General features: G+C 37.7%; 1 protein-coding gene across 8 annotated transcripts in view; it reads right to left on the bottom strand.

Annotated features, from left to right (window-relative positions):
• Positions 1–27,481, bottom strand: part of PAK5 (p21 (RAC1) activated kinase 5) — a 278,705-nt gene that overhangs the window by 137,830 nt on the left and 113,394 nt on the right. For all 8 annotated transcript variants that reach the window (XM_041733443.1, XM_041733436.1, XM_041733441.1 and 5 more), the window contains one exon: positions 20,257–20,401. The gene's annotated coding sequence lies outside the window, so the exon portion shown is untranslated. The remainder of the gene's footprint in view (positions 1–20,256; positions 20,402–27,481) is intronic.

Below are 27,481 nucleotides of genomic sequence, written 5' to 3' on the forward strand. Positions count from 1 at the left end.
CACAAATTAAGTCACAAATCTTATTCTATGTCTTATAAGGAAAAGAAAAACGAAACCACAAGTACCTGATCCTCTAATATTCTTTATATTCAAAGAATATCATCCATTATTTCATTATGGAACAATACTTATTTCCTCTCAAAAGCATCTCATATTCAGTCTGCAGTTTAAGATATTTTATTTTTTGTAAACACTTATTGGGGGTTAGTCATTTTGACCTTTAATTTTTTTTAAAGATTTTATTTAATTATTCATGAGAGACACACAGAAAGAGGCAGAGAGAGAAGCAGGCTCCCCACAGGGAGCCTGATATGGGACTTGATCCCAAGATCATGACTTGAGTCCAAGGTAGACGCTCAACCACTGAGCCACCCAGGTGCCCTAACCTTTGATTTAAAAGCAACAATTTGTTTCCGTAAGATCTTGTGGTCACAAGTCTTCATTGTGTCTTACCTTGAAACAAATTGCTAGTCCCTTCTCTATCATCTCCTAAACTGGCTAAGCCTACTTTACTATCAGGAACAAATTTAAATCCTTATGCACAGAAATCACTGTACCAGCTCAGGTACAGACATCACTCACTGTTCAAACTCTGATTATATACATCCTCTCTTTCAGAGAATTAACATTTAGTAATTGCTCATTCTAATATAATTCTTGGGCATATCTTAAAAATTTTATATAAATTGCACTCGTATGTGGAATTTAAGCAAATTATCATAGAGGAAAAAAAAGAGGCAAATCAAGAAACAGACTCCTAACTATAGAGAAGAAATTGATGGTCACCAGAGGGGAGATAGGGGGTGGATATTAAACAGATGATGGGGATTAGGGAATGAATGTGTTGTGATGAGCACCAGGTATTGTATATAAGTTGCTGAATCGCTAAATTATATACATGAAACTAATATTACACTGTATGCTAACCATAATTTAAATAGAAACTTTACAAAAATAAAAAAGTAAATAAACATTTCATGTGGAATAAAAAATCACAACAGGACCTGCTGGTCCAGTATTGCTTCTAATTTGACATTAATGACAAGAAATACCAAAGCCACATTCATTGTATGAAAGCAACAAGGAAGTTAAAGATCATTGTTGCATTCATATTAAGTTGCTTATTTGTATTACATCTTCTATATTAAAATGCACATACACTCCTAGAACAGGATCTAGAAGTGTTAAGTATCCATCCATCTTTGTTACTGTATGTATAGGAATTTATCTAAGGGTTAATCATGATTTTATTTATTGGGAGTTAGGCTATGTTTTATTCCATGGATAAACTTCCATATGATTTAAATTAAGTTATCTGATGCTAAGAACTCCAACTCAGCGATTTTTTGAAGTAGATGATTCAGCTTCATTCAATTAGCTATTTTAGAAAGGAGAAGCACACTGGAAATTCATTATTACTCACTTTCACACAAACATGATTCCTTTTTTATGTAGTTATAAAATATATACTTAACAAAAATATATATATATACTTAACAAACTTTGAAAATACACAATTAATGGCATTTTAAAAGATTTAGGAGTGGTAATGACAAAACTGTATACCTGGAGGGCTGGATGTTATCCTGGAAAGAGTGCAAGTTTTATGTGGATTAATACCAGTTTGCTAGCCATATAAACCTCACAGGCAAGTCTTGGAATAGTTTTTCATCCCAACAAAACAAAACAAGGAAATGCCTCCTCCTTCTCCCCACTAACACAACCCCCCCCCCCACACACACACAAGTCTATCCCTTAGATTTTCTAACAGAACTTAATAAAATCAAGTATATAAAGTAGCAATGCTAGTTACTCCCAACTAGCATATCATAGATCAATATTATATTTTATTTTATTCTATGTACCATCCAATTTGAGTAAATTAACATCTGGTCCCATGAATGATAAATAAGCCATTTATGATGAGAGAATGTAATTGACCATTTGTGAAGGTAATTGGTATTCCCTTTTCAGACAGGAGATAGAAGCCTCATTTTTTATAAATCTGATACTATTCTTGATAACCCAAAAGCGAGATAAGACCTTCATTTAGAGTGATGCTCTGAAACACAGTATGCCAAGGAGAAATTGATTTGACTTTTTAATTCCACCAAATGAGGAAGTCAATGCAGAAATAAGTTCGATTAATTATAGTAAGTTTCTCTTCCTCCATTCTTTCCCTCCCCTTGCCTTACTTCTGTTTCCATCTTTCCCTCCCTGTGTCTCTACCTTTCTCACCCACACAAGCCCCAATGTGCAACCTTAATAAAGCCCAAGAACAGTAATAACGTCATTTCTAACTCAGAGGCATATAAACACATTTAATTAGTGGAAATTTATCAGTAATGTAGCATTTCAAAATAGTCATGCATAGATACTATGTTACTTCATTGCAATCATAAACTCATATACTAAAACTAAAAATGCATTTGATCAAATGAGTTTGAGCCATATCATTTTAGTTCATTAGTACTTTATAAAAATGCGCATTAAAACCAGCATTCTTTCAGTGAAGAATACATTCGTACACTTATGAAGGTGCTATTGAACAAATTATATTTTCTAAATTAATGCCTCTATATAATTTATTATTTTAATCTGATGCAAATACCTGGATGACAGCTGTATAAATGTGTGATTGTTATAAATCTTTGGAATTATACAGGACTTTTCAAATCCTATAATCTATAGAACATGCTTGCTATCAAGGTTCTGTATATTTTTTAAGACATGTTGAATCATGTAAAATCTCTATCAGCTACATGATATCAAATTGAATATAGAATGCACTTCTTAAACTTTAAACTTCTATACTTGATTGGTTATTATATTTCTGATTTCCAGTAATCTGTTTAATGAGGAATTTAGGATAAATAAAATGGATCAATAGTTCCAAAATTCTTCTTGAACAATTTCAGTAAGTCAATTACAACTTAGAGTTTTAAGATGTCCAATACAAACTATAACTGTATTTTAAAGAGGTAAATTACCTTTGGAGGGCAGCTGTGGATTTTGACTTCTCTGTTAAAGCATTTTATTTATTTTTTAAAGATTTTATTTATTTATTCATGACACACACACACACACACACACACACAGGCAGAGGCATAGGCAGAGGGAGAAGCAGGCTCCATGCAGGGAGCCCAATGCTGGACTCAATCCCAGGACTCCGGGATCAGGCCCTGAGACAAACACAGATGCTCAACCGCTGAGGACCCAGGCATCCTACCAAAGAAAGACCATTATCCTGACTACTCCATTTTTTTCTAATATATTTTTTAATTTTTCATTTATTTACGATAGTCACACAGAGAGAGAGAGAGAGGCAGAGACATAGGCAGAGGGAGAAACAGGCTCCATGCACCGGGAGCCCGACGTGGGATTCGATCCCGGGTCTCCAGGATCGCGCCCTGGGCCAAAGGCAGGCGCCAAACCGCTGCGCCACCCAGGGATCCCCTATCCTGACTACTCCAAACAGAAACTGGTTCTGCTTGATTTTGAACTTTATATACATAGAATCACACAGCATGTATTCTTTTAGGTCAAATGTTTTTGATTCAGCAGTTTGTCCATGTGATTAATTCATGATGCTGTATTCTTTCTCATTGCTGTGTAGTATTTCACTGCATGACTATACCATAATTCACAAGTTCTCTCTCATGTTGATGGACATTTGGGTGGTTTCCAGTTTGGAACTATCAGAAATCATGCTGCTATGAATGTTCCAGTCTTTGTCTTTTGGTGAACACACATGCAATGCTACCATTGGGTATATAAGTACATGGGAGAACTGCTGGGTCAAGATTATATGTCTATTTGGCTCTGGTAGATAGTCCCCATCAGCTTCCCCAAGTGGTTCCACAATTCATACTCCTATCAGCACCTTATCAATTGCTCAGCACCTTATCAATTGCTCATATCCTCAATCCACTTGTTGTCCATTTTTTTCATTATAGCCATCCGTTTTTCATTTTACTGTATAATGGCATCTCACTGTGGTTTAATTTTGCATTACCATAATGATTAATGAGTCTGAGCATCCTTCATATACACTGGTCATTTGGAGTTTCTCTTTAATGAAATATCTGGTCAAGTCCCTTGCTCATTTTCCTATTGGATTCTATCCCTTTTTCTTACTGCTGTGATGGAATTCTTCATGAATTCTGGATAAAAATCTTTTCTTGTATATATATGTTGAAATATTTCTTCACACTATGACACTATGTTTTCACTCTCTTTTTAAAAGATTTTATTTATTTATTCATGAGATACACAGAGAGAGGCAGAGACATAGGCAGAGGGAGAAGCAGGCTCTCTGTGGGGGAGGCTGATGCAGGACTCAATCCCAGGACCCTGAGATCATGACCCAAATCAAAAGCAGACGCTCAACCACTGAGCCACCCAGACATCCCTCTGTTTTTCATTCTCTTAGTAATTCTTTTGAAAAACATGTACTTAATTTTAATTAGTCCAATTTGGACATCTTTTCATTGCAGTTATTACTCTCTGTGCCCTGTTTTAATAGTCTTTGCTTCCACCAAAGTGGTGAGTATATTCTCCTAAGCTTAGATTTACAATTCATCTATAACTGATTTATGTGTATTACAAAGGGGGTCCAAATGGATTCAAAGAAGAGTTCAGTCACCTCTTAGCCTTTGCTTCTGAAGGACCACAGTTCTTAGCAACTCCAAGGATCTAAAGAAAACTCAGGAGAAACTGATCCAATAGCTACATTAAGGTAAAGAGATGGCCAAGTATCTCTTGAAGGAATCTTCTACTGAATATTATCTTATTAATTGTTATTCTAAGAAAGTCAAATAAAAAGGGTATTTTGTATTACAACATTAAATATACTGTCTTATCCAAAGCAGAAGTGTTTCTAGGGGCTGTATAACCTCTTAGGCTATCATCTCGCATATTCCAAATGAGACCTCTCATTGCATGACATATGGTCTACTAGTCTCCATGGCAGATATACGGAAGAAAATTTTTTGTTTGCTGATGATTGCCAATTGCCAGAGGCATCTATTAAATTTGCAGAAGACCTGGGCCTACATAGTAATAACCAGAGCAAGAATATTGTATCATAGAGAAAATCAAATAACTACTTTCCCCCTTATTAGCTCTGTATGAATAAAGTGAATATGTAAAGAGATGCTTGAAGAACCTTTATGATTTTTTAATATTCATTCCTCTGGCTTGGGATATATGATCTTGGAAGACCCAACTTTATTAGATTGATGTTTCCTTAAAGGCAGGGAGCTTTGCCCAGGCTTCTGACTGTGGTAACCCCAGCTCATAGAACAGTGCCAGGCACCCAGTAGGTTCTCAAATAATTGTTTGTTAAATGAATGGATGGATGCTTGATAAACCCCTCTCCATGTCTCAGATTCTGGTTTAGGAAGACCAGTTAGCTCAGTTAGTGGGATTCCCTCATAATTTTAACACAAAATGAGCTGAATCATTCTTCTTTAATCTTTTTTTAAAAAAAGATTTATTTATTCATGAGACACACAGAGAGATAGATAGATAGATAGATAGAGAGAGAGAGAGAGAGAGAGGCAGAGACATAGACATAGACAGAGGGAGAAGCATGCTTCCCGCAAGGAGCCTGATGCAGGACTTGATCCTGGATCCTGTGATCAAGGACTTGAGTCAAAGGCAAATGCTCAAATGGCTGAGCCATCTAGGCGTTCCTGCTTTAATCTTTTCAAACTGCATTCCCCTTATTTCCAAAAGACTTCCTCCTATCTAAAAGTTCATATAGGATTATGAGAAGTCCTCATAAAAGAGAATTTTAAGGACAGTTCTTAAAATATTTTAGACTGTAAACTCCCTAAGGGTAAGGATTTTATGTTGTTTACTACTGAATCCCTAACGTTGAGGACACTGCTCATAATACAGATGCTCAATAAATATTTGTCAAAAAAATAAATTTTATCCTTTTACTATTTCTTTATAACCGCTTTCTCTCTGCCTTCTGCACACAGCCAGGAAACCAATCCATTTTGGTGTTTGGCAGGCTGTTCTCACCTGCAATGCCACCCACTCTGCTTTCTCCACATCTACTGAGATCCCACCAGTCCCCTCAATGCTGTTAAAGTCTTCCCTTCCCAGACAGGCTCCCCAGAACCTCAAGGTTGTCTAAGCCTCCACACTCCTGTCTAAGCTTCAAAATTCTACTGTATTCTATCCAACACTTGCTAACATGATTTCTTTCATTCATTCCTTCTGCATCACTGCATTCTATAAGCTTTCTCATATAGACTCTGGCTTCTGGAAAACTAGAATCATGCTGTACACTTAGTTGGGACTGTTGTTATTGTGGTTTTTTAAATCTTCCCTACAGCTAGCTGAATACTTAGAATATATCAGGCATAATTATGATTTGACTTAAAGGGGAACCTTTCCAGTAATTTTGAGAGGGATACCAGAACAGTCCCCTATTTCACTACTGTTATCCTGGTGTAACTATGAAACTGCTCTCCATTTTTTCTCTCAAGCCAGTCCTGGTTTGGACAAAAAAATGTTTTTTTTTTTTCAAGTTATAGCCAACATTGATACAATAAAACATTGGCCATAAAGTGTCTTTGACTTCTAGATAATAGGCCATGATTTTAGAACTGTTGGACCATTGTAATGAATTTGACCCATGCAATGTCTTTGCTAGTTACTATATTTATTTGGATTTATAAGAGAGGAAAAAAATTCAAATAGTACAGCAGGTGGGATGGCTGGCTTGATCAATCTTCTCTGATCCCTCAACATATTGCTTAGAAACCTTCCTGAGAAAAATAGGAAAAAGTGGTGGAAACCCTCATCAACATGCTTTCTTACTTTGTAATTTTAAAGCCTTTGCACACATGTGATTTCCTTCGGTATTTACAACACTCCTCTTAAGTAGATCAAGGTGGTAGATACTGGTTTTCCTGTTTTAGAAATAAAACGCGTTTAGAATAAAACGCGTTTATTTTATTTAGAAATAAAATAAACGGTGGACTTAATACCATTTGGCCAGCCAGCAAAAGACAGAAATTAGAATACAGTCAGGATTTTATATTAAAACTTGACAGTTTCTTTCCCTCCATTAAAATACATGCTTTTTAGTTATCCTTCCACACCTTAAGACATTCACATCCTTTTCCAATAAAAATGAAAATATTAGTTGCAAGAATCAAAGAGAACTCATCTACAGAATGTTTGCAGACATGTCATTTGGAATGCTTTCTAAGTCTTAAGGGTAAAAAGGATCACACCTTCCATTCGCCTCTTTACACTTTCTAGGGTGCCTTTTATTTTCTTTCATACCAAACTCAAAGAATAGGGACTAGGTGTTTTGACTTCGCTTCACTCAGCACTCAAGAAAGGTGAAAAAGTGAGCTTGAGACTGTGTTGTGGCCTGTAAGGGGTGCAGCTAAAAATGACTCAGGTTACCTGACTTCCAAGTCCAGGTACCTTTTGCTTTGCCAAACAAAAATGTCATGGAATAAAATGCCAAATTTCCCAGGAAGCTTCCTGTAATGAAATTTAATTTGTCTTTAAAATTAAAAAAAAAAAAAAGGAAATAGACACAAAGATAATTTTTATTTTATTTTTTTACAAAGATAATTTTTAAATTTTCCCTGTCTTTATGTTACAGATAAGCAAGTGAAGTGCTTTAGAGAGATTCTGAGTCAATTTATGTTTTGAGCATCACATGCTGATATAACTGGAACTTTCCATTAGGAACAACACCTTTAGGAACAGCAGCAGGAGCATCAACGTCTAGCTCTGGTTGCACAGCACCCTTCTCTGCATGCCCTGGACTCCAATCAACTCTCAGGCTCTCACACTTCATGCCATACAAGCAATAAACTACAACAAACAACTTGGAATACAGTCTTGCCTGTACCACTAGAGCCCTCTCCTGGCTGAAGGGCTCAGCATGTGGTTGCACTTTTTCAGTTATTTCTCGGGTTTCTACAGACTCTCTCCTTGGCCCACTGTCCAATCAAAAGTGGAAATGTTGGGCAAAATAGACTGGGAGCTCTTTTAGGCCATTCCCATTGCTTCCTTCCAGAGCTGCATTTATCAGTCCCTTCCAGGAGCATTAGAAACAATCTGTGTGGTGATGAATTTCTAGTAGTAGAGAAAGACTGAGGTGTATATTTTTCCCCCTAAGTCTATGTCTCAGGGAATTTTAAGGAAACATTAAGCTTGTGAGTGAAGGGAGCAGGGTTATTCTGCTATGGTTTTTTTTTTTTTTTAAGTGTGCAGACACTAGGTTGCTGCAGGTGACAATATACAAGCAATGCCCCTAAAGATACTACTCTTGCCAGTTTACCAAGTTTTATAGAAAACTCTGAATTTCTATTATGACTAAAGGAACTCACACTTCACAGATGGGGAACCTGGAAAAACTACCACACCACATGGGGAAGCAGACAGCCTTCACCTCTGTATATGTGTATTTGCCATGGAGACATCTCAGGTTGGAGGGCAATGGAGAGAATTAATCTGAAAGCACCCAGTCCTCAAACATCTAGGCAGATGGAGATACCTGAAAACCTATTTCACGTAACTCAGTGATCATCCCTGAGTTGCCAAGACTAGAAAGTGAACTCAATGAATCAACCACTGCTGCCCATTTTAGTCACTTACTTTTATTGCATATAGAAAACACACATTTCAATCGTTTGTGGCCACAAAACCACTCCCTGGATGGGATAGACATCACAAGCACCCTACAAGGCTCCTGTGTGTCCCCATGAAGTAGTTTTTTGAGTTCTATCACCACAGATTTGTTTCATCTGTTCTTGAACTGTATTTAAATGGAATCACACATACATCCTTTTTGTGTATCTGGCTTCTTTTGCTCAATATAGTACCAGTATGATTCATCATGTTGTTGTGTCTATCAATTGTGTGTTCTTTTTATTGTTGTATGCTCTTCCACTGAATGAGTAAATCAAGATTTATTTATCATTCTTCTATTGTTAAACATTTGGCTTAGTTCCAGTTCTTGACTATTATGATACACTAATTTTCCTTGGATATAAATCTAGGGGGCTATTGCTGAGTCATAGTGTAGCTTTATCAAGATTCTAAGTGTTTCCATGTTACACACACGCAGAATTTTTGCCATGTGTGTAATGCATGTGCAACTTTAATTGATATATAATCCGTTGGGCTTTTAAGTTTTGTCAAAGGGGGGAAATCCCAAGCAAAATAACAAGCAAGCAAAAACAAAAATAAATAAGAAGGAAGACTTATTTTCTTTGACACAAAATAATCAAATTGCCATGCAGATAGGATTTACTTTATGAAACTGGTCAATCTTGAGCTACATGTTGTTTATTTGAACTTGTCTGCAGGCTAGATTGCATTTGTAGGTTGCCTACAAATGTTTTTTTCCTCCTACATAATCAGATTCTTCGTTGTTAGCATATTTTTGTTTTTTATAAACCAGTGGTCAAAAATTGGGCGATTTCATATCAGAAAACTCCAGCTTTCAAGCTTCTCCTAAAAAAATGGAATATGGTAGACCTGAGGCCTCACTGCCATAGAGAAATAACAGAGTAAAGTAGGTTCCACTGTATTTAGATAGGCACACATGCCCCTGTTTGCACAGTGCCTACCACTACCTATTGTTTCTTACGCTGCCTGGTCTCTGTAGGCATGAGAGCCTCTACCCTATATCCTGAAAGTCAAGTTCATCCACATTTGTCTCATTTAGAGTACAGAGATTTGGCAATTCCAAAGATGAGAGTGTTCTAGAGAGTTAAAATTTTGTCTTTGTACATGTTCAACTTCAAAATTTGTGGAAATATTTCTAAAAAGTACTGTTATACTAACCTGCTTCCAAGAAATGGATGAAATCAGAGGGACAGCTCAGAATACATTGAATCTGTGTGCTAAATGCATCAGAAGGAATATGGAGAGCAGAGCCAGCTGAGCTTGCTTCTTCTGACGGGAGAAACCTCACTCAGGATATACTCCCACAAGCCTAGGCTTCTGATCAACATCTGTTAAACATGTGAGCAGGATATTTGACAACAGATGAGAAAAACAGCCCCTCTGATCCATTCAGCTAAATACTTCCTGGACCAAACTCAATCCATTATGATGAGTGCACTGGGCAGTAGCTAACTGCATTCATATATTCTCATGGTGCCAAAGACACTAGTAGGGAGCCAATGTTATTTTATTTTGTCACTATGCATTCTGGATAATCTGAAGATTCCTTATGCTAAACTACAAATATATCCTGGTTACATTTTTTTAAATGGTAAGTTTTGCTAGGCTCACCAGACACTAAAGGAAATATCTGACCACTCCCTGCCCTGCCAAAACAAAGGACAGAGAAAAGCACCACAAGAATCTACAGAAAGAGTAATGAAAAAGGCAGGATAGTCCTAAGGGAACATGGCAATAACACCACCAATCTGGAGGCCAACTCTCATCCCTTTGAAAGCAAGGCAGGGCAGTCAAACCTGAGAGACAGAACCCAGAATGGAACTTTGGAAAAGGAACAAAGTTGTCTGACTCTTAGAGGAAGCAAAGCAATATTCTCCAGAGAAAAACATCCCCATTCAGGCCCTGTGGATTCCCATATATTAATATCAATAATCAAACATTCCCTATCCCAAGAAGAAAAACACCACCAAGGATAACAGCTGACAAAAGAACTGTTTTTCTGCATCCTTTGCACTTCATGTATAGAATGAGCAGCTAAATACAAAATAACTATATCTAAAATGTAAAAAAAGAAAAATGGAAGAGGAGCACATGAGCTGACATAATCTCTTTGCCATCTATGAACTTAGATGTGGAAAATTGGTAAAGGACCATGATTTATAAGCTCTTGACTTTTTTCTGATTATCTAAATTACACAACATCCCCATCAGCTGTACAATTATTTTATCCCCAACACTTCCATGCTCTTATGGTCACTGTTAGATTCCTATGGTTCAAGGTACTTGAATAGGCATTTTAATTGTGCTTCCCTATGGCAGTTAAGTCCACTCACCTCTAAAAGTAAGTGCAGCTACTCAACTGTGCTGTTCTGGGTCCCATTCTCTCAGTAATATTAGGAAACTCAACTCCTAGACAGCATCTTTGAACATCGACTCAGGCCACAGATGGCAGCTTTCAAAGAGATTCTCAAAGATGCCAGACCTCTTCTCCAGGGAATATCTTATTGCCTTTGTGAAGGGAGTACCCTCCGGGCCCTCCTGGTCAGTTAAACACATAGTCAAGTGATAGGTTCTCAGATTGTACCTAAAACCAGCTTGACATTCATCTTCCCTGAGCCATCTGACGCTTTAACAAAACTATCAAAGATACTACGCAATTTCCTCCTCACTTTCTACAAGCCATCATAGCATAAAGGCTTCAAAGATCCATCCTAAGAAAACTGCCAGGGCCAACTTCAAGTGTCTTTTACAAAAGATTAAATCTTGAGGTGCCAGGGTAGCTCAGTCAGTTAAGCATCTTCATGTGGCTCAGGTCATGATATCAGGGTCCTAGGATTGAGCCCAAGCCTGGCTCCCTGTTCAGTGGGGTGCCCACTTCTCCCTCTCCCCGTCCCTCTGTCCCTCCTCCAGCTCATGTTCGTGCTCACTCTCTCAAATAAATAAAATCTTTTTCAAAAAAATATTAAATCTTGAGTTATGTGTGAGTGCTCTCATACCAATAAATCCTTGCTATCCCAGCTTCCATGTGGGTTTCACCCTCCCTTCCCCTATACACTCAAGGTTGGCTCCCACGCAGGTTTCCTTGGTTCTAACAGCACCTGTTAGCCAGGTACTTCAATTTTTCAGTGGGTGGGCTCTTTCTTCCTGAAGAAGGGCTGATACTCCTTCTGCTGAGACTATACTCATTAGCAGCTTGAAGCAATGAGAAGTGGCTGAGAAAAATTTTAATGAGAACGAGAATGGTCTTATGAGGCACCTCCTTCAGATAAAATTCTGGCACAGCCATCAGGTTAGTGTGGCTGTTCTTTGTCAAGGGAGGAGGGATTGTTCCTGTCTTCCAAGACAGTTTAGGGGCATTTAGGAGTTCAAGGTTGTCAAGGTCATTGACCTCAATGAACTCGTTCCATCTTAGCATCCTTCTTGGGGCCCTGAGTTTGAAACAGGAGATCCTACAAAGCTGTGTAGTCTCCTCCGAAGCTCTGCCAAACTTCATCAGAGTCTGCCCTGCAACGGCCACAGAGAAGTCTCCTGTAAAGCTGCCAGAGATGCCCTCTGGCTTCCAGAGCTTGCATTAAGTTGGCAATTAACCGCCCTCAGCCTAACATTCCCTTTTTGCAGGTCAAAAGTAGTCACCCTGCTGGACAATCCATATACCCATCACTGATCTACTAGTTACTGTATGCTGCAGTTGCTAAATCTCCCAACGCTTGACCCTCCATGTAAGTCTTATTTCAATTTACTACATGTGAAAGCTTCAATAATTGTAATGCTGCTACATGCCAGGGTTTATTTTCATACCAATTTGCCACAACAAATATGGTCCCTATTGCTTGTAATCCAATTCCAAAATCTATCCACAGGGTATCCCTTTCTACAGCCACTTATTTTAGCTTAGTTTCCCTAAGAAACTAACCTGAGACAAGCACTAAGTGCTAATGCTTTAATTGGAACATGCAATCCCAAGGTAGGAGAAAGAAGAGGAAGAAAATGGGGCAGGGAAGGATAGGAAGAAGACAAGGTAATGTTACTGCTCTGACCACTACATTACCATGAACTATGAAGAAGCACACCCAGTAGCCCATCAAAGGCAACTGTGAAGTGACATAGAACACCTTTAAACATGCTGTGCAGGGACATATGCCCTGGAAGAGGGCATCAGAGAAATGGAGAGGGAATTTATCTGCCTTGCTTCCTCTTCTGTCTCATAGGAGCAAGCTGCTAAAATCTAGGTCAGTGGTTGTCTGCGAGGTATAATTCTGTCCCCCAGGATGACATCTCACTAGATATTTGTGTGTGTGTGTGTGTGTGTGTGTGTGTGTGTGTGTGTAGATTTTTATTACTGTCACAGCCAGAAGGAGCTATTGGCATCTAGTGGGTAGAGGCCAAGTATAATACTAACATACTACAATGCACAGGAAGTTCCCTACAACAATAATCATTCAGTCCAAATGTCATTACTGCTTCTATTGATAAACCTTATTCTAGGTGATGGTAAAGCTAAGAGAATCCAAAGAAGTGCATAAGATGTATTTGACAAGACTACCTAGCAGAAAAAGACAAAAGATATGGAATATATTTCACAGAAGAGAAAACACAAATGGAGAACAAAACATGAAAAAATAATGAACTCCACTGTAATGAGAGAACTCAAATCATGGTAAGATACCATTTCACACTCAACTGACCAACAAAAATTAAGACATCGAGAACACCATGCATAGAGAGAATGAGTTTCAGGGTAATTTTCATTTATTGCAAGTTGGGAGTATAACTTGCTACCAACTCTTTAGGAAAGAGTTAGTATTATGTTGTAAAGTTGAACATGTGTATCTTTAAGGCAACCTCTCATGCCAATCTGCATGACATCATTCCTGGTTTTAGCCCTGAAAATACTCCACCTTGAGAAACCATGCAGTTCCAGGCAACCTAGGCTGGGTGGTTTCCTGTACACTGTATATTCTAGCATTTTGCTTCTATGTGGATAGCCCTGCAAAACATACACATATGCTAGGAGACATATAAAAATGATTGTAGTATTACTGCTTACAGTAGAAAATGCAGAAAATGAAAATAGAAACATTGATCTACAGAAGAATTGTGATATGTTCGCATGACGCAATATTACTTAGTTGTGAAACCAAACTGTAGTTACATGTAACAACATGGATGAACCTTAGAAACATTTATGTTCTGGGAAATGAGCAAATCTTTAGACTACAAAATATTATAAAGTTCAAAAGGAAGCAAAAATTAATAGCACATTACATAGGAATATATTCACATTTGGGCCTTTTTTTTTTTTAACCAAAATAACAGTAAATGGTAGATGCAAATTTAGGATAGTGGTAAACTCCGGAGGGTAGGTGAGGAGATGGAATGGGGAGACACTGATCCCCAAAGAAAAATTAGTAATAATTAGGTCCTCAGAGAGTGTCCATTGGATTTTGTATCTTTGATGTCAGATTTAACTATGTTATTTATTTTCCTTTGGCTATGTTATTTTATTTTACCCTTTTTATTTAAAAAAAGATAATCTTTATCTCACTTTTTAGAAATAGTAGCAAATAATTACCAACATATGTGCAAGACAAGAGTGAATACAATACATTCCCAAAGCTGACCGGGGTGGGTATTTTGGCCCCATGAGTTCTGGCCAGCATTTATTTCCATTGTCTAGTTCCCCTTCTGCCTCCAAAGAGCTGGTGATGCTATCTGATATCAGCCTGTGAAGACTCATACTAAAATTTGTTGCACGTGGTGGCTTAGAAGAGCACCACACTAAAACACAGACCCAGGAGAACTATTGAAGTCACTTAGGAAAACTAGAATAAGGCTTCTATTTAATTCACACAATTCAGTCTCAAAGTGAAAAACCCATGAACTGAAAATTACCATTTCACACATACATCCCAGTGGAAACATACATGGACACAGCTCTTTCTAAATACATCCCTGATGTCAGCTGCCTCAGAAACCTACTCAAGAAACTTGTCCTTGTGAGAATCTGGAGCCTTGGTATTTCACTTTGGGACCATAATCCAAAAATCCTTTATTTTGGGGATCTTTTATTTTGTGGGTTTCAGCAAAAACCCACTCAGTACACTTATGGAAGGTGCACCACAGAAAAAGTTTCTATCCCATAATCTACATCGTCGCCCTTCCTCTCTGAAGCCATAAGGTGCATACGTGCATACGTCACCCTTCCTCTCTGAAGCCATAAGGTGCATACGGATATGGAGTCATATCCGCAGCTGTCCTGGCATCCAGGTCTTCTCTCAACCTCACCTCTTTCCCTATCAAGGTATTTCCTTCCTCCCTTCCTCCCTTCCCCCCCTCCCTCCTTTTCTGAAATAAATATCAATCATACAAATCACTTCCTAAGAGGAAATCTTATGATTTCATTAGCTCTAATGCTACAGCAACCTGGACAACCACCCATCCCTCCGCTCATTAACCTGACTTTGTTCGTCTTCCCATTTGCCTAACATTTTTTCTTAAACATTATTCTTCCTGCAAATTAACTTTTATTTTCCTGAATTCTGGTACATTTACATACCTCTATTCCTTAATACTGCTCTCTCTCCTGGTGCTTGTCCCTTTCCCTCAACACTATCTATATGCCTTCATTATGGGGCTACAAACACATACTCCTTGCCTCAAATCTACTTCCTACTTTATTTGTCTGGGGAATACCTACTCACCCTGTAAGCTTTAATACAGATGTTTCTCTTCTTGGTAGATCTCTCTCCTTCCTGTGTCAATGCCCTTTTGCCATGTGACCTCAAAGTCCTCCCACCAAGAGAGGGAGTCTATTTCTACATCTGGGCTGGTCTTGTGATTTGCTCTGGGCTATATAATGCAGCAGAAGTGACTGTTCTGAGCCTCAGCCTCAGGAAGCCTTGCACACTATCATTCACTCTCAAACCTCTGGAGCCACCATGGGAATAAGTCCAGGCTAGCCACTGGAGAAATGATCCAGCTACATTCAATCAATTACCAGGTGTGTGAGAGACAGCATCTTAGACTAGCCAGTCCCCAGTCAATGGTAGCTGATTGCAGATAAATGACTGAACTACCTAAGACCAGCTAAACCTGGCCCACATCAGAACTCTTCAACTCACCCACAGACTCAGCAGAATACTTATTTTGTTCAGCCACTAAGTCGTAGGATTGTTATGCAGCAACAAGCGATACCCTTTCTTGATCCTACTTAATAGCAATAACACACTTCCATATGGTTTTTATTACACTACATGTTTTCTTGTCTTTCTCTTCCTGCTCTCCTTGAGAACATGGGAAATATTTTTGTATCCCTAAATCTAAATGGCTCCTGCCAACTTTCAAATAAATGGGTATCAGAAAAATAATTAATTAACTAATTAAGGATTACAGTGATGCCCAAGGGATGGTTTTGGAGGAAGACCAGAATATGAATCCTACCTCTATACCCTATATGGGTTACTCCAGAAATTTGGTTAACCTTGCTCAACTTTATCTGTTCATCTATACATGGAAGACTAGGATTATATATATATATATATATATATATATATATATATATATATATATGCGCCACAGAATTGTGGTGATAAAATACATATTTCCTCTTCCCCGCATCTGGTACTGAGTGACTTTTTGACAAATAAGAATTAAATGGTAAAATGTATATAATGCATTTATTATGGTACACAGCTTCATACTCGATAAATGATAGCTCTACTAATATGATCATGAGCATCATTGTTGTTGTCACTTCTTATAGCAGAAACTATCAATGCTCCATTCATATCCTCTTGGTATTTATTATTTCTCTGGATGCTGATCTGATGGTGGCTTCCAATGGCAAACACCTGGGGTTCTTTGCCTGAGGCTTCCTCTGGCTGCTGGAGTCCCCCTGGCCCACATCTATGGCAAGCCACAGATGCCAGGGAATTAATACCCTCCACTTCCATCCAGGGGAGCAGTCTTCCATCAAGACAAATGGGAAAAGGTAGCTGATTCCCTTTTGCTTGGTTAGAATAAATCCAAGGCATGTTCTATACTTTATCCCAGTATTGCCCAATGGGATCTTGCTCCTCTTGATCGTAGTAATGATAAGGTACTTTTTCTGTTTTCCTTCTCTTCCTCACCCCACATCCCCATTTCCCTACAAAGGTATACTGGCATCACCTTCCAAATAAATCCCACTATCCAGAATTTTTTGTCTCCCTATTTGATTCCAGGGAAATCAACCTAAATCAACTACTAATCTTTCTGTTTTATTTTACCCTTATTACCTCAAAATACAATTACTTTTTCAGGAACTTTGACTCCATTTGAAAGCATAACCTTGTAAAGATCTCTCCAGGTAATCAAAGAGTTGTATCAAGCCCAGTGGATGATGAGACCAAACACAGAATGTGGTATACCACCTTAAGGTTTTTCTGGATATTTCATCATGGTTCAATTCTCTAAGTACATCAGGATAGGGTTAACTTGCAATTGATCTTGGGTAGTTCTGTGCTTATGCAAAGGGTACCTGGAACCATAGTATTGATTCTTGGCCAAGAATGAAGTGAAATATAATATCCAGTTATTTATAATGTGATGTTGGAAGTCCAAAACTCCCCCAAAGGTATACTGTGCCAGCCTGTCTATGCTGTTTATTGAAACTGAATGGATTGATGGTTTACACCTGTTTACCTGTTCACAAAGCCTGCTTTTAGCTACTTGAGCTGTAGGGTATAAAATTCTCCTCAGTAAGCTTGATTCTTGGCTCCCCGGAGACCAAAGTGTCACACATGTATCTTGGTGGTTCATGATCTAAAGACTAAGGGCATAGTGTGTAGTGGAGAAAGGACCCTGAGAGTTGCACCTAGAAGTTTTGGTCCCCACCAATACTTGCTGGGCTTTCTTCCTTCTGCTGTACCCCTCCTTTTGTTTTATTACAGCCTCTATGCCTTGTGGAGTCTCAACAATCTTTTCCATTACCTGACACTGTATAATTGCTGCACTGGGCCTGTTTTCTGATGACGATTTCTGAGAAGGGTTTAGGGTGGAGAAAGGAAGGGTTTTCATGACCCCAATTTTAAAACCGTTTCAGAAAGTTGTAAGTACCGGAAGGCAGAGCTCTGTACTTTGCTGAAGCTCTCAAAATACTGTTTGCCTGAATTATTACAAAAATTTTTCTGAAGATAGGCTTTGAGGTTAGTCCATGCTCCAAAACTGGTTGTTGGCTTCTTGGACCTACCTGCCAAGGTCATTGCACAATTCTTCATCCTCTCTTCCTTTCCTGTGGCTTTGCACATGCTCACTCACCACAAGACATGAAGCCCTCACCTCCAGAGAGCATTAGATTCTCTGGCAAACATTGCTTAAAGCCATATATTCTTGTCTTCATGTAACATCAGCTTTACACTGTATTTTAGTTTCTGCTTCAATGTTCCATCTAGGAGCAATCCAGTATAAAGTTCTAGTCTTGAAGTCATGCCTGAGTGACTTAAACCACTAGTCCTTAAAAAATGCATTGGTTTCTTATCTTGAAGGGCACCCGTCACACAGGCAGCCTCTCCTTGATGGGAGTAACAACATTTTCAGAATTCAGGAACCCTGTTAGGAACCAGAGAGAATTTGCACAAGCATCTGGAAGGCTCATGTCTCCAAGTGTTATGAGATAACCTGTCTAGAGAACCTGAGCTTTCAGGGTGTAATTTTTTTTTCACAACTTGACATCAACCTCCTCTGAGTTTCAGAACCAGGCCACAAACAAACACATCATAAACTCCTCTTTGAAACTGAAAAAAAAAAAAAACAACAAAGTACCACTTGACAACTATATGTTTAAATACAAATAAGCATACCCTTCATATGGAACCTAGAATTACGTCTGGGGATTCATAAACAATATTGCTGGTCATCTAGTTTAATATAGCTGAAGCAGACCCCAAATATATTTTAAATCTATTTATCCCCAAAGCCATGTCCCTAAGCCAATTCACCATCTCTTGCTTAGGTGATGGCACTCTGTTTTCCACTATTACTGAGCCCTTAGCTAAACATAACAGCAAGGCCTTTTAAAACTGTAATATAAACTCACTCCTCTGCTAATAACTCACCAATAACTTCTATCTTCATAGGAGTACAATCCAGACACTTTTATGAAAAGTCTCTCCAACTTTGTCTATCTCATGCTTCTCCAAATCTAAGCAATGCATACCTGCTTTCTGAGCCTTGAGCATATCTGTCTAGATCCTGGTTCATGGCACATGCAAGGTTTTATCTCAACTGACTCTCTTCCATCATTCAACGCTCAAGCCAAGATTCTCTGAGCAGTCTGCTCTGACACCTCAAATAAAGTAGCCCCGCACTTTGTTATGCTGTTCACTGTGTTTGCCAATGCTATGAACAGCTGTTAGTTTCCTAAGTAAGCATTACTTACTGATTTCCTCCAACCAGAATGCCAGTTCCCTCAAGGCCATACCCTTTTCCTTTTCTGTAACTACCACATCCCTAGCATCTAGAACAGTTTGCAGACATGTAGAAGCCACTCAGTGAATATATGTTGGATAAATGTACTCTTCTTTTTTTACTATGACATATTTTTAGTTTTTTTAAAATTTTTATTTATTTATGATAGTCACACACACACACACACACACAGAGAGAGGCAGAGACATAGGCAGAGGGAGAAGCAGGCTCCATGCACCGGGAGCCCGACGTGGGATTCGACCCCGGTCTCCAGGATTGCGCCCTGGGCCAAAGACAGGTGCCAAACCACTGCGCCACCCAGGGATCCCTAGTTTTTGTTTTTGTTTTTTTAAGATTACTTACTTGAAAGTGCACAAGAGTAGGTGAACACGAGCATGAGCAGAGGGGGGATAGGGGCAGAAGCAGAGGGAGAAGTAGACTCCCCACTGAGCAGGGAGCCCAATGCGGATAGCTCAATCCTAGGACCCCAGGATCATGACCAAGCCAAAGGCAGGTGCTTAACCAACTGAGCCACCCAGGCACTCCTACATATTTTTTATTGAGATACACTTGACATGTATCATTAGTCTCTGGTATACAACAGGATCTGGTATTTGTATCTATTGTAAAATGACCACCACAAGGAGTCTACTTAATATCCATCACCTCACATAGTTATAAATGTTTTTCTTGTGATGAGAACTTGTAAGATCTACTCTCTTAGCAATTTTCCAGTACACAATACAGTATTGTTAACTATGGTCACCTTACCACACAGTACATCCCCATGACTTATCTTATAACTGAAAGTTTGTATCTTTTGACTACCATCATTCCATTGATTCCCCATCCTCTCTCCACTTCTAGCAACCAGCAATGTGTTCTATGTAACTTTTAGCTCAAATTTAAACACAATCTGTAACTTATTCCACATGTAAATCAGATCATACCATATTGGTCTTTCTCCATGACTTATTTTACTTAGCACAATGCTCTCAAGGTCTATCTATGTTGTCTCGAATGACAAGACTTCCCTTTTTGTGGCTGAATAGTATTCCACTGTGCATATGTCTGTGTACATGATTTAAAACAAAATTTAAAAGAGCAAAACTGTAACATAATTCATTCTCCTACCTTTTTTTGATGGCTATGGATGAATCAGACTCCAGAGGAGTTGGCTATTTCTGTTCTGCAACTTTATGTTGGAGTTCTTCAGTGTTCATTTTTCTTCAGTGTTCATTTTGGCAAGAGGTGGAAGCATTTTTGCCACAGTATATTTCTGTAACAACATGGTATCAACATGCGTCAGAAACCCACCAACATTATGCTCCATTTAAAAATAAATCTCATTTATTTCACATTTCTGTACATGCCTCACATCCTTTCTCTACTGTTTCATTTTCTCAGGCATTCAGCTACTGACCTGTGATTCCCTGGGCTCCCCTCCCCCACCCAATCAGTGTTAGGCTTCCCTTAGCACCTTGCCTGCATCTGTCATAGCAATTTCTCACACTGGTCCACTGTGAGTCCAGCTCTTCAACAAGTAGTGAACTCTATGGAAGCAGGAACTGTACCCTTGGTCTCTGACTCTCTGGGGCTGAGGCCACTCTCTAGCAATTGCATGTTTCATAGAGCTGATTCTCATTATTTGCAGTAGTCATGTTACATAAAGTAGCTGCAAACACCAAATTAGCAAATACTGAACCCATTGCTCCTACAAGAAATCTAGAATTCTGCAAGTCTCTGACCTCAAAACATGCTCATCAATCAACACAGAAGATTGTTTTATAGTTTTATGACACATTTAATGTATATAGTTGATTCATTAACATTCAAGTTAGCCAACAGCATCAGAACTTACACCTGAATGAAAATTGCCAGAGACCATGTATTTTTTCCATGAGGCACATCATACTGAGGAATACTAGACAGCACTTCAGTACTCTGCTGGGAGGTCATTTCAAACAGTGGAACCACAAGCAAAGGCATAGAAATAGAAAAATACACGAGATGGTAGATTTGCAAATATAAAACCCATGAATAATAAAGATTGGCTATATATACACTGGCTGATTCAAAGTTATATACGGATCTGTAAGTTTCTAGCCTTGCTTATGGTCCAGCACAGCACTGTCATTTAAATGAGTAAATAATAGATACTACTGATAGGGTACAAAGAGACTAAACATAGATTTCATATGCTTCATAAAAGATCCAAAAATTGAAAGCAGTTATTCTCTTCCAGCCTATTAAAAGGACAAATCCCAGGTCCTAGTTCTTTTCTTCTTCCTGATATTAATCACCACTCATCCAATTTTCAGACAAGTCCAAAGAAAACGTCCCTGAAAATAATTATAGGTTGACAGTCTACCTTATCCATTATGGGACAACCCAAACTGTTTCCAGAAGACGGCTCCATTTTTCTCCTTGAATAATAAGAAATACCTGCTTTTATTTCATTATATGCATCAGTTAACTGTAGGTACACAATGTACATACTCAGTATACTTGTATTTTCTGTAATAATGCCAGTATTCTGTGACATAAAAAAATGGAGGTGTCACACTTTAAGTTTCGACCTTCCTGTGCATTCAAAAAATGCTTAAGACTTCCTTAGGAACAGGGATTTATGTTTAAAAGCTGTTGCAAGGATTTTTCCTATTAAGTTTACTTCTTAATATTAAAAACTGATTAAATTTAAACTTGATTTATTTGTAGTTCATGGAAAGTAATTTGCTTGTAAAATCATCTTCTTAAAAGCTTGCCCTATGTTTTAAACTACCATTGCTAAGATCAGAACTTGCTAAAAATAAATGTCTTGCATAGATAAAGGGAAATCCTAGATGATTCTGAAAGCTCAGTTCTTGAATGCTTCTCTTGTTTTAACAGGCTTTTAATTTAGTCCAAAATCAACTAAAACATAAGTAGACAAAACTTCCTTTTACAGTCTTGTGATAGTCTCTTCATATATTTCAGAGTAACAGAAGATAAGCCACCTTGTCAGCAAATGCAATTTCAAGACTGACATAGCCATATGGGTCTCTTACATAACAATAATTCAATATATTTTACAACAAAAAGACCTTGATCCAGAAAAGTAAAACAAAATAAATGCATCTTATTTTTATACTTTATTAGTACCATTACATTATGTGTTCTCTATACTTAACCAGTATTTTGGTTTTACACTTTATTTTGTAATTAGCATTATTTTTATTTTTCTATTTATATAATAACCAAATTAATAAAAAAACATCAGATGCCAGAAATTTTTTTAAAGATTTTATTTATTTATTTGACAGAGAGAATGAGACCGACCACAAGCAGGAGGAGGGGCAAGCAGACAGAGGATGAAGCAGGCTCCCCAGAGCAGAGAGCCCAACTTGGGCTCAATCCCAGGACCCTGATATCATGGCCTGAGCCAAAGGCAGACTCTTAGCCAGCTGAGCCACCCAGGTGCCCAGATGCCATAAATTTAATATATGCCCTGATCATCACTAAAATTCTCCTCTCAAATTTCTTTTTCTTTACACATGCTACTAAGAAATCTTTATCTATTTATCTCTATACAGCCATAATTGCCACTATTGACCTAGAAAAAGCAATCTGAATGCTCAGTAGACTATGTTAAGATAACAGCGACAATACTCTGAACCTGCTGATAATTTACATTCTAACATGAGGTACTGATGCCAATTAAATTTAATATTTCCAAACTTCAAGAGGAAGGTGGTTGACCTTGGAACCAACAGAGTTGGCTTCAGCTTGTACTAGCTGCACAGTTTGGGCCAATCCATCATTCCTCAGGTTTATTTATGCATCTGAAAAAATGGAGATGGATGCAGTTTTCTGTAACACAAAGGGATCCTCAAGATAAAGTGAAAATGTCCTATGTAAAGTACCTGGCCAATAGTGAATAGTAAATAATGCTAATTCTGGTTTTTGTTAAGTACAAAACCAACCCAAGCAGCATTTCAGACAACAGAATTTAGCTGTTAAAAGCAAAAATCAGTGACCTGCCACCGGTTTTGTAAAAAAACAAAACAAAACAAGTTATAGTTTACCCACACTTTTTCTTATCAGCAAAATAAGCATCTCTAAATGTGTGTGTGTTATAAAAATAGAGATGGACCCAAAGAAGCATAACTAAGTTTTTCACCCATAATTCTATGCCATTTTGTATATTTCATTTTCATAGATTCATAGATTTAATATGGCCCCTTCATATTGGGCTTCTTGACCATGAGATCAAACAAAAAAAACTTCACTCAAATGGCACCTGACTCAGAGAACGGGTATACTTTTGGCCTACCTGCCAATTACTAAAAAAAAAAAAAAAAAAAAAAAAAAAAAAACTCTAAAATTCTATTTTATATAAAACAGAAAATTTGCTATCAACTATATTAGTACAAATACTTCTTGTACCTTGTTTACTTTGTTTACTCCTCTCATTCAAGAATAAGAGCACTTATGCAGATCATTTCAGGTAGTTTAGATCCAGGATGAATGAAATGAACCCCATCAGCACTTATGCAGATGCAGATCATTTCAGGTAATTTAGATCCAGGATGAAATGAACCCCATAGAATGTTTGTTCCATTATTCACTCTTTTATCCACTTCTCCTTGTACCCAGAAATTTGAACATGTGAGTGGCAGGTTTCATATGTGGTCTGCGCTATTATGTTAAAAAAAAAAAAAAGACTTTTTTTTCTCTAAGAGAATTTCTTTTTTTTTTTTTTTTTTTTTTGGCAACTAAGAGAATTTCTAATAGTGAGTTCTGAGCAAATGAAGTCCAATGGATTATGAAATCATGAAAGATGCTAAATAGCATCAGGTCAAAGTCTTCCAACAACTCTGAGGCATTTGGGTAAGAGAAAATAAGACTGTATGGAGAAAACTGTATGTAAGACTGTAATAAGATTGTATGGAGAAAACCCATAATTTATTTCTTAACCTATTTTTTTTAACTAGGATAGAATCTTTCTAAAATCAAATTAATATGGACTATCCTTGAAAATATATCTTCATCACTGTGCCATTTTAAAATAGCTTTTTCTTTGTGTATACTTTATAATGTGGATAATTCTATACTTTCAACTAGATGTAGCACTCCTCATCTAATGGGAAAACCCTAGATACACAAAATGGTTTCATTACCGGGTTTGACAGTGTAAAAGCCAAGCAGAAAACAAGCTGGCAGAGACAGTTTAATATAAACCTCCTCTGAGGACTTGCAAACAACATCACATTTGTTTTCTGCTACTCATCTGCCCCTCTGTGATCTCTGTGTCTCTATATAATAAAATATTTATAGCCAGAGCTCAGCATCCCTTCCTCTTTCTTCACTGTTGGAATAAGGGGTGTTCTGCTCCTTGGGAGCGAACAAATAGCAACCCAATAAATTTGAATACATAACTTTGGGGGGAGAAGAAAGCCTCATCCACTGAAATACGGATTTTCTTTCATTCAAGGCAAGGTAACTGTGACATATGGGACTGCATTTTTTTTTTCAGTAATTATTTATGCACTTGACAAGTGCATGGAATCCCTTCTAGGGAAACTTCTAGGGAGCCTACAGAACTGTTTGCTCTCTTTGGATTTCCTCGAATATGGATTGAGCACTATTTTGTTTTTCTTTTCAGGGAATAATGAAGCCTAATTTTCTAAAACTAATCTCATCCTTTCCTACAGGAAAGTATCTTGTTTGAATGTCTGGCCCGTAGCTGTAAAACACTTCCCCTGAGACAATGGAAGGACTGAGCTTTTCAGGACTGAACTGTAATAGTATTCTCATGTTAATGTTTCTTTCATCTGCAAGAGCAGTTTCTGTGTTGGCTTTTATTTGAGGCGTAACTATTTATTTATGCTAACAACCAAGTAAACAATTAAGTTTGGATATATTGGTTTTCTAGTTGAATAGAAAAGGCACTTTGAATTTTTATTTGCAAGATGCCCCAAGTTCTAGCTCCAATGGTGACCACTTGCTTTTCAAACTTGATTGACTAAATCATCTGATATCTGGGATTCCTCATCTCACATTCCTGGTAATGACACACACGATTACATAGCTTTCAGACGGTTAAATGAGAAGATACACATGTAAGACCTTTAGATACTCAGAAGTGCTATACAACATTAGAAGAGTTATTTTAATTCTTAGGTGTCTGAGTTATATAAACATTAATCTGATACAGAAAACAGGATAAGAGCTCAAAACTTGATGATAATGGAATTATGAGGATTCTCTAGCTTCCACTTCAATGGATCCAAACTGTCCAAGATGATCCTGCTAAGATTTCCTAAGCAAGATGATGACATGGGGAAAGAGTGGGAAGAGAGAGATACAGAAAGAAGGGGCCACCAAGGAACCCCAGTTTATAACCACTTCCCTGTCTAAAGCTGGGGTTCTTAACTGGGGGGTCTTCACTTGAAGTCCCTGGGATCACTTAGATAGGTTTTAAAGGTTCCATGAATTTGGATGAGAAATTACCTATTTTCATTAGGCTTTAACAGGCAACAAAACTCAGGAATATCCTAAGGAGCTGTGATTGAAACACATAAGCCTTTCGTATCATGTTGTAATTGCTGCAAACACCTTGAAACATCACTTGCACTCATTGCTACCACAAATATACAGCAGTTATTAGGTCTGCCATTAGACATTATATTTCTAAATCAAGTAACACAGATCACCGTAACACATTTATTTGATGTTCTGGTAACTTTATGTCAACATAATTAGCTTCCTTTATGACCCTAGGTATTTTACTTTATGCATTTTAAAACAGTATATTGTCATCGTGGTCACCTTGTGATTCCACTCCTAGGTATCTACCTATCTACCCAAAAGAAGTGAAAACCAACACTCAAATATTCTGGTACAGGGATGTTTATAGCAACATTATTTACAGGAGCTGAAAGGTAGAAACAATACAAATATCCATCAACAAATGAATGGATAAATAGAATATGGCATTTTTATACAACAGAGTATAATTCAGGCATAAAAAAGAATGAAGTATGCTCCATGCTATAGTGTGGATGAACCTCAAACACACGCAAGTGAAAGAAGCCAGACACAGTCACATGTGGTATGACTCTACTCATATGAAATATCCAAAATAGGTAAATCCACATAAAGAGAAAGCAGATGGATGCTAACTAGGGACTTGGGGGTCACGGTTATGAAGAGAACTGCTTCATGGGTACAGGGTTTTATTTTCAAATGGTGGAAATATTTTGGAGCTAGATGGATGTGGCAGTTGTATAACTTTACATATATTAAATGCCAGTAACTTGTCTACTTTAAAATGGTTAACTTTATGTCATGTGAATTTCATTTTGACAAGTAAAACCAAACACGATGTTAAAAACTGGCTCCCAGTCTTCCTGAGACAGCCAAAGAAGTCAACTTTCAACTATAGTTGATAATTTTGTATTACTGGTTAATTTTTAGACTGGGAAAACTTAACATTATACATCTATTGAACTGTGCATAATTGTCCCATTTTTTTGTTACCTGTATGACTTTATACAGGGTTGGCATAAATTATTGCACATTGTTCAAAAGGGAACTAGCAGATCACATCAGCATTGTTGTCAATTCCTTGAAAGTGGTAACTGTAGATGGATAACTTTTGCCATAAAACTAAATGCCTTCTTAAATCAGACCTTTTGGTCAAGGACTTTGACTCTGGAATATAGGTAGGGAGATATTAAATGTAAAATACAGCAACAGAAATCTGAATATTGAGAGTCTTTGTTTAGATTCTGAAATTATCTAATGATAATCTGCAAGTAATGAAACATTGCTCATAACAGGTCTCTGCCATTTATTTCATTTGTATATTTTCCATATTGAAAACATTTCCAATTATTTGATTTTAATTTGTTGTAGAACTAGAACCTACAAAGCTATGTATATTGCCACTGTTTAAATTCCTGTGATACAGAACTCTTAAATTTTTTTATGTTTTATAAAATCAAGCTTTAAATGATGACAAAATAAAGTTAAATATGTATGTTTAAAAAAAAAAAAGCCTCCTTTTCCTTTGGCCCAGCTGAAGATACTGCCCTTATTCCACAGTTATGCAAATTTTCCTAGCATACCAGAGCACCCCAAGGTCTGAAGTTAAAACTAGCAGGAAGTAAGGATACAGCCAATGAACATTAAGCTTGCTGTTAAACAATTCATATTTACCTCTACATTTTTTAAAAGATTGTATTGATTTATTTGAGAGAGAATGAGAGAGAACATAAGTGGTGTGGGAGGAGCAGAGGGAGAGGGAGAAGCAGACTCCCTGCTGAGTACGGAGCCCCATACAGGGCTTGATACCAGGACCCTGGGATCATGACCT

This window comes from Vulpes lagopus, chromosome 18 (assembly GCF_018345385.1).
Source record: "Vulpes lagopus strain Blue_001 chromosome 18, ASM1834538v1, whole genome shotgun sequence".
In the NCBI taxonomy this organism is placed as follows: Eukaryota; Metazoa; Chordata; class Mammalia; order Carnivora; family Canidae; genus Vulpes; species Vulpes lagopus.